We start from the raw sequence: 15,654 nt of genomic DNA, 5'->3' as shown, positions 1-15,654 counted from the left end.
TTGGATTCGTGTTATAATTTCTAGGTGGGATAGTCCAGGACATAACAGCATCTGCAGAGCAAGTGATGGGGAGGTGATCTGAATTGTGCCAGCATTGAAAACTATTTACCACCACACATTCCTGTGTGCCAGTGTCCCCACAGGGCAGCAGCCTTGGGCTGGAGGCTCGACAGCCCCGTGGGCAGGGCTGTGAAGTGTCTGCTTAGTGAAGTGATTCATGGGCGGCTCTTTCCCTCAAGGAAAGGTTGCAAGGTGAGTCCTCCATGTTCCCACTGGAGATGGGGTAAATCTCTGCACATGCCAATCCACAGCACACAATGAACACGCATTTTCAGCTGACTTCAGTGGAAAATGTGACTTACTACTGGTTTTCTGTCTATAGAGCTGCAGTATTGAGCTTCCTGCCACTCAGAGCCAGACAGATATCCAGTGATTCATTAGAAAAATCCAGGCTCCCTCTCCTCCTGCGAGTTGGGCACTCACTAATTGCAAAATTCCCAACTGTTCTTCATGGCTAAAATGTCTATTTACAGATGTCTTCAGAGGATGGGAGTCAAGGCCACTACGCTGTTCACTGAAAATATCCAACATTCCAAGTTTGAATTCCAGGCTCCATGGCTGGCTACACGAGCCTTATTGTGTTATTTCTGATCTCTGGTTGGGCAAGTTGTGTAACTAATCACATCAGAACCAGCACCCATTTTGAACTGCATGGTCATGTGTGGAATTTGGAATAAGCTTTTGGAAAATATTAAGCTATTTGAGTTCCAAATTGACTTTTGATGAGTATTCGCACTGGTAAAGCTCATTTGCTGGAATATTTGTGGAAAGCAGCCATAGAAACAGACCAGGAGATTCAAAGCAAATTTGTTCAGGACTTCAAATGAACATAGACAGACATCTTTCTGCAATATTCACTCCCCATTAGTCATGTTGCAGTAATACCTGCAGTACACACTTACAACTGAGTTACACTTCCCACTGCAAGGCTGTGCTTGTGAGATTTATTAGCTCAGTGGTTTCAGAATGGATTTGACTGAGATTTTTAATACCAAGTTCCCAGCTTGGAGGGACACTTTTTAATTCCATCCCCTCGTGCCCCCTCCCCCTTCCCTCTGCCAACCATTACAATAATTTAAGCAATTGATCACTTCTCTGGCTCAAAAGCCTGAGCTCAGAAGAAAAGGAGAGGGAAGTGGTGGCTGGGGGGATAGTCAGGGGAGTTTAAACACTGAAGCAGAGAAGCTCCATGTTCCCTCTAAGTCTCCTTTCTCATGCTCAGTGAGAATCCCCAGGAGCATGAGTAATAAAAGGAAATGCTCTAGAGGTAAAAATTAAAGGACAATATGTGGAACCCCATTTAGAAGTGGGAAGCAAATGAGGCGGGATCCAAGTGCTATGTAGCAAAGCAGGCTCTAAATCAACATTTCTAACAGCGACTTGGCAGGTGGGTTTTACCTCTCACCGACCTGTCTTTGTGTTAGTCACCAGGCCAAGATGTGCTCTTTGTTACATTCAAACAACTCTGAGCTAAATGTACGGAATTTAAGGAGTTCAGCAGGCATAGGCAGGAACAGAATGTGCCTCAAAGAGATCTGGTAGGGAAATTTCACTTCTCAGAAAGCAAAACCTCTCCAAAAAGGTCTCCTTTACAGAACCACCAGATCTTGTAAATCTGAATATCAAAGTGTCTTCCCAGTAAGGTATCATTCCAGTTTTGATGTCACTGGAATTGCCTATATCATTGCTCCAGAGCTTTCAGTTTTCTCCAATTCACTCTGCTCCACCCCATCCACAGCATCCCCTCTGCTCCTGTGTTGTTCCCATCCAATTTGTACTTACTGGGAAAAGCTGACTGGCACCAGGAATTTTTGTCCGCTAGCACAGGGTGTCAGACACCGGTGCTTGAGTTCATCAAAATTCAGGGCACAGCCAGAATCCCTGCTCTGGGACTGTTGTTTGGTCAGGCTATGGCAGGAAAGGCTGTCAGGAGATCCCCTGGTGATGGGATGGCCCACGTGGACCTGTCCATGCCATGCTTGACCACTGGCTTTGTCTCTTGCCATTTCCCTGTGTCTCTCAGGGCTTCACCACCGTGCTGCACAGTGTCAGAGCCCCAAGCAAAGTCCCTTGAGCTCAGACAGAAGAAGAGGAGCTGTTTTTGTCACCGGAGAACGGTGTCTCAGTGCGTTGTTCGCTATAACCACACGCTGATTGAGTCATGTAGTAACAAAACACCTGCCCTATAAACATGAAACAAGCTGTCACGGCACATCAACACATAAAGAGGCAAAACAATGCTGGAGTAGGGCACCAGAACTATGTGCTGGCTTCCAGTATCACTGTGGAAAATAGCTGTTCTTACCCAGACAAAGGCAGCTTTGAGTTCTCTGTTTGAAAACTCTGGTGCATTTTGCAAGAGTTATTTCCATCATTCTCTAGAATGGAGAGACAAAGGCATTAAAAAGTTAAATCATGCATGCTAAGAAAGGAACAGAGTTCACCTGAGGCAGAAATAAGACTTAAACCAAAGTCATCTAATACATGTTTTTCTCTTGCTGCTCTTCCATTCTGCCTTACTGGAAGGTAAAAATGAAAAGGGACCAACCTCAGGACTAATCTCCCTGATTGCAGGCAGGCACAGTAAGGAAAAGTCCCTGCGAACCACAGAATATTCCTGAATGTCTGATTTGAAAAAAATTAAACCCTTTAGCAGAAAATACATTTCAAAAGTCAATCAACTGGATTTTTCTTCCTGTAAAACCCCTCCATTCTATTGCAGAAAGCTGGAGACAGATCCCCGTGGCTGTCCAGCATTCTCTGAGCACCTCTGACCCCTCCAGACTCACGTGGGCAGATAAAGCAAGGAAACTTGGCCACAGAGCCAGGGACACAGGCTGTGTGCCCTCAGACATTTATGGGAGTATCTCTGACCTGAGATGCCTCCTCTCTCTCTGGCATTTTCTGGAATTACCCTGATTTCCTGACCTAATGTGGCTGTTGCATTATTTGCTTTTCTTTTTACCTGCTCACACTTGACATGATCCACAGCAGCTCTAATTCAGATAACAGAAGAGAAAAACAACGCAGGGGTTGGCTTAGACACTTCTGCTTTACAGGAAATGTTTCCAAAACATCCTTCCCCAGGTAGGTTTTGAGCTGTGCTTCTTGCTTGGGTGCAGCCCTGCAGACCCAGATCCCACACCAAACCACATGAAAGGGGAGAGAGTCTGACTTTGGCTGACCACAGGGGTTTTTGTAACACAGAGATTGATCAAGGGGTTGGGCACTTCCTGGCATAGCTCAGCTCCTGGTTTGGTTTTACTGCTCATGAGTGAAACTCGCCCTCTTCCGACCTGACCTGCCTCCTGTTTGGAGCTGTGATGCAGCAGCCAGGTATGTCCTGGGGCTGAGAGAGCTGAAGGGAGGAAGGGTTTATTCTGGCATGAAGCCTTGGTCACAGCTGGTCCTACAGAAGCGCCGCTTTTTTAGTTTTTCGTGAGACTCCAGAGTGTGCTTTGCTCTTAGAAGCTGCTTCTGCTCAGGTTGAGTTATTGCTGTTCAGTTCTTGGTGGTGGTCTTGGAAAGGCTCTGGGCTGGAGGTGGGGTATTCTCCTGGAGAGAGAAAGGAGCAGCTGGGAACAGGGACACCCTACAGCTTTCCTTTCGCCTTCTCTCTTTCACTCTGGCTGCAGAAACTGAGGAAGGGACTTTCCAGTGTTGCAATGACAGGGAATCTCCCCGGTGGCACTGGCAGCTCAAAGGGGACACTCTACTATCACTATGTAAAACATAATCCAGATGTTTAACTTCCTTTAGTGCCATGTCCAGGGCTGTAATAATTTGGGGTGACTTAAGCAAAGCCACCCTGCACATCTGAACAAGGGATAAAAACACGGCTTGGATTAACCAAGCCCTGAGGCTTCAGAGCTTCCAGGGCTGCAGTTCAAAACATTTCACCCAAATATTCTTATTCTCATTCAAAAATTACACCTGCAAGTATTTCCAATGCTGCAACTTTCTCTTCGAGCAAAGAATTTGGGAATCAAATGCGAGCAGAACAAAAATACTTTGCAAAATGACACCACTCGTAATGGAGTTTTTATGCTCCTTGCTTCTGAAGAATATGCATTTAGAAAAGTACGGGAATGTGCTTATTATATGGGCAATGCCTGCAGTTACTTAGATAATGTGATCTCATTGCTGGGCTGGAATGTGGAGCCTGTAACTCCTCGAAACAGGCATTGTCTTTTTGTTCCATGCTTAGACATTCCCAGCACAACAGGGTCTTGGTCCAGGGCTGAGGGTCCCTCTGTGTTGCTGGAATACAGATCAATGGTGGGAAGAAGGTCTTTAGTATTCAATTTCATGCTTCTAAGTGTCCCAGTTTTGAACATGGAATGCAATTATCATAATATTACAAACTGGCAAAATGATAGCTGTGGGTGAAAATGCATTTTTTGTATGGTAGGAGGATTTTTCAGGTTAAAGCCAAGCAAACTACTCTTTCCTTTTCTTTTCTTATTCTTTTTCTCTCTCTCTTTTTTTTTTTTTTAATTTAACTTAAATAAATGAAGAAGATCTGACCCATACTTTTTTTAATGTTAAATTAATGGGCTGGATGAGTCACCAGATTGTTATTAAAATGAGAGAACTGCATGGCTGACCATGCTAATAACACCCCCTTCAAAGCTCAGCTGCCTTTAATATGCACCTGAGAGAACAGGCACAGTCACTGGGCAGCTTGAGGAACTCAGGAGGAAGATTTGAAACACAGCCCTACCTCACCTCAGGGTCCAGGGAACATGAACATCATCCCATCCTCATCCAGCTGATAGTAAAGGTTAACCAGAACCTCTCCACCAGCTGGTTTTGCTGCTTGTTGGTGTGATGAGGTTTTGCACGTCTTGATGGCTTGTGTTCAATGCCTAGACCTCCAACACAAGAATTAGAGTTTATTTGGGTTTATATTTGGGTTTAGATGTATTAGTCTGATATCTCTTACCGGATTGATCACAAGAGAAAGGGGTAAAACAGAAGTTTGGGTCCTGTGGGCACGTCTTTGGTAAGGAAGAGAGAGGACACCTCAGTGTCTCTTCCTTCAGCCATCTCCTCCTCAGTCCTCTGCTCAAAGTGCTGGCTGGTGCCCTGTAAGTCCTGCTCTGGAGGTTCTTGTGTCAAATCTCTCCTAGATCCCACTTTTTGGCTGAAGAAGGGCTGAAACTGCCCTGGTCAGACATGAATAGAAGGGTCTGGAGCTGGTGGATACCTGCTGTTCAAGGAACATCTGCTTTCTCCTCACCCACACTTACGAGGTGCCGTTTGGGTGCAGTGGGAAGGGGCTGAAGTAAAAATTGGTCCCCTGAATTAAAAATATGTGCCAGGCAAACATCTGAGGCTTTAGCACTGCCATTTGGAGCAGGATGTGTTTGGCTTTGAGTGAATCTCTCAGAAGCAAAGAGGAAAACCCTGCTATGCCCCTTTTCTGCACCCTCCCTGTGCATCTGTGGCTTTGCAGAAGAGCCACTGAAGCACCGTGGACTCTGTAAACCTGGATGCTTAATAACCCCCAGGTTGATCATTCACCACACAGCTAATTAGATGTTTTTCAAGGCTCCCATTTGTGCCCTCTCCCTCCTCTGTCTCCTCTTCATTTCCTGTGTCCAGGGCCTTGAAATCCTTGGGCTTGACACAGTAATTGATGGCTTCTGGCTGTACAAACATAAAACCTGGAATCTAAATAGAGCCAGATGGAGCTTGGATTGCATTGTGTGTTTTTCTTAAATAAGGGAAAGATTTATAAATTGATGAAATTTATTGTAAGTAAGAGAACAACGTCCCTTTATAACAGCCTATTGTAATTGAAAAATCACCCAGGAGTAGTCTGCTCTTGGGTGACATTAATGCTTTGCTTCCCATTTGCTGCTCTCCTGAAGGGTTCACGCAGATGTTTTGTGTCTCTTGTACCCGCCTGGGCTCTGTGTGTCACATTCACTCTCCCTGCAAGCTGCTGAGCCACAAATACCGGTATTTTTCAGCCAAAATTACTGTTCTGGGTAAGTCTTATCTAAACTAAATGAGGCCAAGACCCTCAGGCTAAAGAAGGTCAAAACCTGGCCTGGAAACTTTAGTAATACTTAAAACTGTCAGATGCAGGGAAACAGGGAGCTCTTTAAGGGTCCTCAGGGATAAGGTGAAAGTTGTGGGTGCTGCAGGAACCCACATTTAGGGGTGGTTTCCCTTGGGTAATAAAAGACAGATCCTCCAGCCTGGTTACCTGAGGGATGTCAGAGACTTGCTCACAACTTATGCTCAGGTGTAGGAGCAGGCTCACGTTTCAGGGTTTACTTCACTGGGGTGGGAACAGGTTGGTCTTTACCTGTATATTTAGGTTTATTTCCAGTAGCACCAGCATATTTACCTGAAGAAATTACCAGGAAAACTGGTAATGTCTCCAGAAGAAGGGAAGTGTTTTGCAGCTGTGTTTCTCCTTGGTTTTCACTCTATCCATCTCTGCACAGAGATTCCCTCAGTAGCACCTTCAGCTCCTTGGAGGCCTTGAAGAAAGATAGATGCTGTCTGAGCCTCCTTATGTTTCAGTCCTTGGCATGTTTGTGTTTGTTTTGTTTGATTGTTTGTTTGTTTTTCCTGTTTGTTAAACCTTAGAATTAGTATCAATGTTGTGTCTCCAGCTAGCTTTCATAGTTTCATGTTTCTAGTTCTGGATATACTCTATGGTATCAAAAATGAGAGGTCTGGAATATCCAGAATCTTATTTTTGCTCCTTCTCAAATTGCTAAATATCATTTAGCAGCCTAATTAGCTTCTCTGTGCCTCAGTGTCTTTGGTAAGAGCAAAGTAACCGTGACTTTCTTGGTAAAGTGCAGGAGAGGAATGCTTCTCTTAGCCCCAGTCCTTTAAGGAACCTACTTTAATGCCACTGAGTGGAGAGCTCAGAAGAGCAGGTTAAACTAAAACTGCACAACAAAACCAGGTTCTCAGCCTCAGGTTTCATGAGAAGTCAGCACCCACCTCTACGTGCTGGGACACTGCTTCTCTCTGACTCACAAAGCAATTGCCTTTCACAGCTGTGCCTGTGTCACATCCAAACACTGCTGTGCTGTTCAAAGCCAACCAAGCCCAGAAATCGGGGTATTGTTCCTTACTGATTGCTCCAGTTAACCTTTCATCTGGGAAGAATTCCGGAAGTTCTTTGTCTCAGTTATCCACTTCCCAGAGGAAATAATACACGTAGGAAAGGGACCAACCTTGCTGCTGTGTGCCAGGGAGACCCAGAGAGGATATAGAAGCTGAAGCACCCTGAGCTCTCTGAAACCAAAAGCCTCTCAGACATGACCAATAATTTGTCCTTGAAATCAGCAGCTGTCAAACTCCTGAAGTCCTAAGGGCACCTTCCTGCTTGTGGCACCCCACCGTCTTTCATAGCTTGGAGGCATCTCCTGATCCTACCTGCAGCACAAGGACAGGGAAAATCTCCCAGAAATGGAAGTTAAAAATCCAGAGCTTAAGAGAAGGTGGCAAGGAAAGAAGAATTTCTGAGGAAATTCCTAAGGATGTATCCCACCCAGCTGATGACCACTGGCCCAGCTCTAGTTCTGCATTCACCCGAGCACCAATTTTAACCAGACACCACCAACCCTACAGAAATGTGGGGTTTTTGCAGAGGCAGCCCAGACCCTCGGGGGTATCTGATCATGCTGACTCCTGTTCTCTCAGCCCAGACCCTCAGGGCATGGCCACTGGAACAACTGCACCCTGCACCCGCCTGGGCTGGAGATCCTGTAACACTGGTGTCCTGTGTAATCCCAGACACGTCCTACAAACCCTCCTCACCTGGAGGCTCTCTTGGCTCCCCTCCACTGCCAGCCTCATTTCTTGCTTGCTCTGGAGGGGCTTCCCGTGGGAATCAGGGAGAGCCTGTCAGGCTCCCGTTGCTCTTTTGCTTGCTGCACGATTAAACCCACCGTAAATTCTGCCCTAAAAATTCTTTATAGAGTCCACCTGTCCGCAGCAAATAAATCAATTGCTCTAAATTAAATTCTGTAAAAGCTGAGTGGCACAGGGTACGGTGTCTGGATTTATTCAGGAGATGGGAAGACTGTAATTTTCTAAGTCAACACTCTGACCCTGCTTTATTCGTTTGCTGTTCGTGACAAAAGTGGATCTCTCCCTATATTTTTGGCTGGTTGTTTCTTCTCTCTGAAATAGCCATAATAAGCATGTCCCTGAGAAGGGGGTAGTGGGGAGGAGGCACAGAGGGCTGTCATCCAAAGGAGAGAATTAAATCAGGATGTATCTGATCCCGCTGGCTCCTGTTCTCACACAGCCTTCTGCTTATATTTTGCCTGCATTAACTTTTCACAAGCAAAGCTAAAGTGCCAGGCAAAGGCCTCGTTAGACACACATCTTGGGGAACTCTGATGTGCCATTAATTAAGCTCTTTCAGAGCCTCTTTCCTGCTGGTTTCAAGGACCAGCCTGTGTGCCTTAACTCTTTTCTTTTCTTTCATTTCCCTCTCTCCTCAACAGGGCTCTGAAAAGAGCAGTGGAGGGCTCTTTTGCAGATGGGGATGGGATGCTGTAGTGCCCTCTAAGTGAACTCTCAAGTCTTCTCTGGCGGAGGGAGAGCCCTTGCCAAGTTTGTCAGACACTGGCTCACAGAACTGCTCTCTGTCAATGGGTTTGTTGGGCAAAGTCAGGCTTTGACAAAGAAGAAGTGGATGCCAGCACATCCTGGCACGGCAGCGTCGGAATGGCACCGTCCCCCTGCCGTTACCCTTCAGCTGATGGCCTTGGGAGCCTTCCCATTAGAAGGGTTTGTGCTGTCAGCCTGATTGATTCACCCAGCTAAAGATTCAAACAGCAGTGCACAATATTTGGCTCCCGGTGTTGCCTTGCTTTAATTTTATTATTTTCCTCCCTCTGTCGTCCCCTCTGGCAGAGTTTAGGGGTTATATAAATCATGGAGGCACGTTCTCAGAGACACAGGGTGCTCTGCCTGGCTGAGCCATTCCCCATCAGCTGTACCCTCTGTTCTACAAACCCACAATACCAAGTGAAGGTCCAGCTGGTCCCTTTTATGACTCCCAATAAATAATATCATATTTACAGAGGGCATCTTGCCTCTAATCATGAAGTAGACATGAACATAGACATTTAAATATATACTTCAGTACTGAATGTATGGGTTCTAAATATACTTTATTCAAAGAGTTGAGCAGTCAGGTCTAAACCTAACTTGTGAAGGGATATTCTCATGTCTATTTATTGATTAGAAGAAAAGGAAATGTAACACTATATATCTCCTTTACTAGTAAGCTGTGGGATGGAGATGACATTAATATTCTGAACTTTTTCTTCCCTTGGCAGCTCAATCTTCTTTTCATACATCTTGGAGGAAAATTGGGTGCCACTTTCTGCTGAGTCCACTGCCTGCTTGGTCCTTAATGACCCACTTTTTCCCTATAACTGAAACCCCGAGCATGGGAGGCTTTAGCAGTGGATCTTATTTTGGATGCCTGAATTGCCTCTCCCCCTGTAGCTGCCACTGCTGCCCTTTGCTCATCCCTCAGCCCCTGTCCCCGCACTGAGCTCTGCAGGGCTCTGGGTTGCAGGCGGGGAAGCCGCTGCCAGGGAGGATGTCAGAGATCCCTGTGCTGGCTCCTCCTGTCCTGCCATTTCACAGGTATCTGGGCCAGCCCGTGCTCTGTGTGAGAGCCGCAGCAGAGCTCTGCTGGTGACAAGGGGAAGGTGACAGCTCAGCGGGAGGACTTCTCACTCAAGGCAGCTCCTCTCCACTCTCTGCCTGCTGTAATTAATATCCTTTTCCCTGCAGGCTGTGAGGCTCTGACAGGCTTTATTTTTAACTCCACTTAATGACAGAGTATTAAGACAAAATGCAACTTCTGTGAGCTCCAGGCCTTGGGGAGGAGAGAGGGCCCGGGAGCGGAGCCGTACCTGGCACGGGAGCTCCGGTTTGGAGGCGTGTGTGGAACACAGGGAGCTCACTGTGCCTGGGATGGGAGTCCATTCGGGCTGTGGAGACTGCCTGACACACATTCAGGGGTGGTAACTCAAGGAGATGCTCTTCACAGCCCTGATCCTGCTCAATAAACCCGTGGGGTTCCACTATAAATGAGATTATCTCTGCCAGCACCCTCAGAGGGAGGAGGTGGGCGAACACCACCAAGGGACAGGCAGAGACTGGGGATGTAAAGATTCCAGAAGTGGGTGAGGGAAGCGAATGAGAGCAGTGAGGATATCTTGAAGATATCTGCATATCTGCAAGAACTGGACTGAAAAGAGGCAAAAAAAATCATACTTTCTGTTTAATCAGAATAGGAAACCTTAGGCAAGGCAGGGCAGGTCCACAAAGTGGTTGAAGTCATCTCAGAGTGGGCAGAGAAAGGACTGGTTCTGACCAAAATGCTGGCTGTTGCTTATATATCCCTCATATATAGATAATAAATAAGGAAGAGCAGCATATGGAAGCAAAATGTGGAAAGTACAAAATACATGAATGTTCTTTCTGAAAATAAAAATCCTGGGCATTCTTCATATAATTTTTTAGGGTCTGGGAAGTTGGTAATGTGAGGAGAAGAACTTCCTTATGCTTTTTCTTCTCACAGTAAAGGGAAAAGTGGAAAAAAAAGTCTTCCAAAATTGCTAGACATTGACTATTATTGTCTCCAAAGTTATCAAAAGTTACATTTCAAACACCCCAGCTTGCATTTTTTCAACTGTCCCTCAGAAATGATGATGATAAAGGCTTGCTTTATTTCACACCAGCTGGTCTTCCCTGATGTCAGCTTTTCAGGAATTGCTCTTGAGGCAAAACTTAAGATCAAACTTCAAGCTTCTAGGCTGGGAAAAGGGCAATATGGAAAATTTTGGTGCAATCCCTGTCTCCTTTGCTGCAGGTGAGTGTGAGCATGTACATTATGAGTGACTGGAGGCAGGATGGAGATGCACATAGCTCAGGGTTAGCCTTGTGGAGCTGGAATGACATTCCTTTTCCTTGGGAAAGGAACAGCTCCTACACTGCAGAGCTCTGCACTTATCAGGCTAACAACAACACTTCTAAAATGAAGTTGGTATAAGACATTCCCCAGTAACTTTCACAGGATTTTTCTCTCTTCCCCCTTCCCTGAAGGAAGTGTGGCAGAGTGAATTAAAGAGGGAAATGTTTTGGTATGAGTTCTCTGAGCATCTTGCTTTCAATGATATCAGTATAGAACTGTGTTCAGAGTGTTGCCAGGCACTGTTTTAAGTGAGTGATATCAAAACTTAGTGTCAATAAGCAATGAAATTAAAGGAAGACTCAGATCTGACTCTTATTGCAGCTTTATTTACAGTGAGGTCTTAGACTGTGCTGCTAAAACATCCTGAGTCTGATGCTTGCCCTTCCAGGATGGAGAAATCCCACAGGATTCAATAGATGCATTGCTTCCCCTTTGTCAAGGTATTTTCTCCTACTGATGAGGAATCAGAACCTCTCAGTCATGACTTTTAGTATTTTTAGTGGCTTTTTTCCAGGATCTTCCCTCCTGGTTTGCATCCTGCTAGGAAAACATCACCAGAGGACCAAGCCGAGAGCAAGCACATCACTGGCTTATTTTACCTCATGTTCACCTCTCCAGCAGCTCTCAGCCAAATACTCTCAGTGGTCTGTTTAGGTGATCTCTTTTGCACATGGATTCTGTTTTGTGATGCTCTGTCCACCCTCCAGTGGAGGAGGAGCTCTCCTATAATTAGTACCCCTGGCTCTGTCGCTGGATTCCAGGCCAATGCGCAGAGTAATTGCTGCTCGAGATTACTTATGACACAAATGTTGACATTCTGTTGGCATAACTTGCAATAATGTATGCAGATTGCATCCTTCTAGTGCCTTAATTATTACTTCTCTGCAAGAAATAGTCAGGTTACCCTCTGCTTTGATTTGAAGGAGATAATTCCCCTTCAGAAGCCCGGCTGTTTAGAGAAAGGGGAAGGGCAAAATGGATCGAGATGCCATGTCACAGCTTTTCCTCCACATGGGACGTGTCTGTGGCTCAGCCTTGGCTAAGTTTTCTGCCTCACTGTGGGAGTGGGGAGGTCTCTTTCAAGGTGAAACTTTCCCTGGAAAACCAGAGGAGTGCTGCATTTAATGAGCCAAGACAGATGTCCTATTCAACACCCAGCAGCATGCACGAAAGTACTTAGTATTTAGTATCTGTAGTGTCAGAGTGTCTGGAGGCCACATCCAAGGTTGAGGCCTTGTTGGGCTGGGCCATGTATAAAACACCTAGTTAGGTAGAATTCCTGACCCACAGAGTCCAAGCTATAAATTAAACAGGAGGCTGAGCAAGGAGAGAGGGAAAAGGGATCCAGCTGCAAAGCAAAGATCAATGGGAAAGCCAGCAACAGAAATCCAGTAAATTTGACCCCACCTTCCCCTGATACTTTGCATTTCTGTCTAGAAGAGTCCTGGGAAAGTTGAGAAATTACACAGAAATGTTGTGTTGAGACAACTTTATAGAAAGAGAAAAGTGGCAAAGAGCTCTAGAAAGCCAGGCTAGGAAAGGAAACACAGGGCTCAGATCCTCTAACAAGTTCAGTGTTATTATACTGACAAACAACTGAAGACAATCAGAATAGAAAATGAGACACAAGAAAACATCTTGCAAGGTATTTTATTGGAGAGTAGAGCTGCACAGCAACAGAGGATGCATTCCTGGAGCTCTGGAAATAAAACCTCTGAAGACTCATGTTTTACACATGGGAGAAGGTGACTGCTCCATGGCTCTGCAAGGGAGGGCAGGAGGCTCTGCAGGGAACATGCTGCTCCTTTGAGGTGCAGATAATTGTTGTTCCTGATCAAAGCTCCTCTGTGTCTATCAGTTAGCAAAGGTTTGGTCTGCCCTGCCAGATTGACCATTTATACCAACTCATTTATTCTGATATCCTGCACGAGGATACAATGATTTGGAGAAATGGTGTCTAGTCATTCACCTGCACCTGATTCCTAAATACTGCATTAGATATGTAACCAGAGGTACACAGCTTACAGTGGAGAAGGGAAAAAAAGGCTTTTCAGGCCTGGCTGACTGAGCTGGGATCTCATTCTCTGGGTTACATGGCAATCAATGCTTCTGTTGCATGGGGAAATAAAAAAAGAGAGCCTGGTGGGCTCGTGTAGATACCACCCTAAGGCACTGAACTGAGAATGTCACCCATGTGCTGGGGGTGTTTCCCTGAGCTGCCTTTTTGGTTTCACTAATTGTGCCCATGTTCTTGCACTGCCTGATGGAAAAAGAACAGGTCTGCTAAGATTAATCTGAAAGGGCTTGTGAGAAATGGGTCTCCTGAGATAATCGGTGGAGAATATAATTGACGTAATTGCTGGTGTTCACTTTCTTTAAGTCCTTTCTGGTCAGGAGGGATCGATTTTTCAGGATTTGGATAAAAATGGACACCCTCCCCAAAATAATTTTCTATTATTGTCCCAGAAGCCAATTAACACAAGGAACTGTGGCCATTTGTTTCTCCTGGGGACTATCTGAGCGAAAACCTGAGAGTATATTTTAGTAATAGACCTAGATACTATAGTTATCAACCTCTCCAGCAATTTTAGGCACAATAAATGAATGATAAATCATTTTTTGGAGGGCTTGAACTCTGACTTTTCCAAAGAATATTGAGAGAAGTTTTAGAACAGATAGACTTGTTAGATCTGGTTAGGTCTAAGAGATCTTGGTGGCACTCTCCCAACTGCTCAGCCACAGCTGCAGGTCTGGGCTGCAGTGCATCCCTCAGTGTTCGTATTTCGTGTGCTGGATTGGAGTCAACAGCCCAGCAGTAAAAATTAAGTTGAGCAGGATGATGTTGTTGCGGTGTTTTACCCCTTTTCTGGAACTGAAGCTGAGCTGGCAGGACATGAACCAATTTCATTCTGCCTTATTCAATAAATGCACAAACTGCAGCCCAAAGTCTGTGTACAAACATAACTGTGATAGCACAGTTTTGTGCTCCTCTGTGTGTAGGAGCACTGCTAACCCCTGGGCCAAGACCTCATTTGCATTTTCCAGGAATACTTTACACTCACTTTCTCATGGATTTGGGAAATTCTGCATACAAGTTGACTTCTCCCCTTTTCCCCCCCCTCACACTGCTGCCCCTTTCTTCTCTGCTTTCCCCCTTCTGCCACCTCAACTAATCGCTTTTCCCTTGCCTCCACTCTCAGCAGACATGGACAATGGTGGATCCTGATCCTTCCACACTGGGGTCTCTCCCACAGGATCTGCCCCATCCCTGCCTGCTCTAACTCCTGCAGCTGCCTCATGTGTTTGCAGAAGGGAAACAAGACATGAGGGGTCACACTGTGGGAAAGCTGCATCCCCTCCAGGATTAAAATACGAGGGGAGAAAGGAGAGGATGGAGTGGATAGAAGGGCAGGAAAAGGGTGAAAACCAGGGAGCTACAGAAGGCAGGGATGAGATCTCAGTGCAGCAGTCAAATCCATGCCTGTGGCTTTCAAGCAGACCCTCTTGCTCCAGAGGAGAACTGGCCCCTTCCCCTTGATCTTGGCCCCAAACCCTCCCCTCTCCAGGCCAAGAACAGCACCACCCCAGCCCGTGTCCAGCAGGATGAAGAAGATGCCCTCTCCCTACTTATCCCTGCCACCCTCCCTTCCCACCCTCCCAGCTCTCTCCTCCTCTGATGAAACACAGCCCAGGTTTGTTTAGTCAACTCAAGTGCAGTGCGGTGCGTTGGCCAAAACCCTCCATGAAAATCCCGTTAATTTGTTTGATGAGCTGACTCCAGCTGCAGCCAGACGAATAAACGCTGATTGGCTCTTCTGCTTAAACTCTCCCTTAACGAGCCGAGCTTTGTGCCTCGGCTCAGCTTTGTGCCTCGGCTCCCAGCGCCAGCCGGGCTCGGCGAGGGGTGGATGTGTGGGGAGGCAGGAGGAGATACCTCTGATGGCATCATTTCCATCTCACAATAGCTAATCCTGCCTAAATCAATGAAGCCCTGGCATCCTAATGAAATTGGGTTGGAACTTGTTCAGTTTGTGATGAGCTTTTTAACCTCGTCTTCTTAATTAGCCTGGTGCAGGGCTGGAATGGGAGAAAAAAAAAAATGGAATGGTTTTCTCCCCCAGCTCATCTTTCTTCGGCGGCGTGGAATGGTGAAATTAGATGTTAATCTGCTCGTTGGGTTTAAAAATAATCTCTGTGTTTAGCTCTCCTCGGGGGGTGTGGTGGGAAAACAGAGCAGGGTTGTCATGTTTCCGAGGTTGGCACCTTCCTGGGCTGTGCAGGTGTTTCCCAGGCAGGAGAGAAAGGGCCCTCAGAGGGTCCTGCAGAAGTGGAAAGCGGGACTGTCCCTACACACAGACTGGGGGGAAGGCAGAGGGGAGGAAGAGGTGAAAGAGAAATCTCATCCCTGTCTGTGGAATCAACAAGAACAGAAACGTTGCAGTTTCTTCCTCAGAAATGACACTGTTTGGAACCAGGTGGGATATTTGGACTTAGGAGCTACCTTGAAGCGCATTTTAGTGAATCTCCGAGAAGGAAGAATATTTGTGGCTACCCAAGTGCAAAGGGAATAAACCAGCTTGAAAAAGGCCAAGACCCTGGCAGAAGCACTCCAG

Source organism: Lepidothrix coronata, unplaced genomic scaffold (assembly GCF_001604755.1).
Source record: "Lepidothrix coronata isolate B3197 unplaced genomic scaffold, Lepidothrix_coronata-1.0 Scaffold28, whole genome shotgun sequence".
Classification (NCBI taxonomy): domain Eukaryota; kingdom Metazoa; phylum Chordata; class Aves; order Passeriformes; family Pipridae; genus Lepidothrix; species Lepidothrix coronata.
This window is presented reverse-complemented; position numbering follows the sequence as displayed.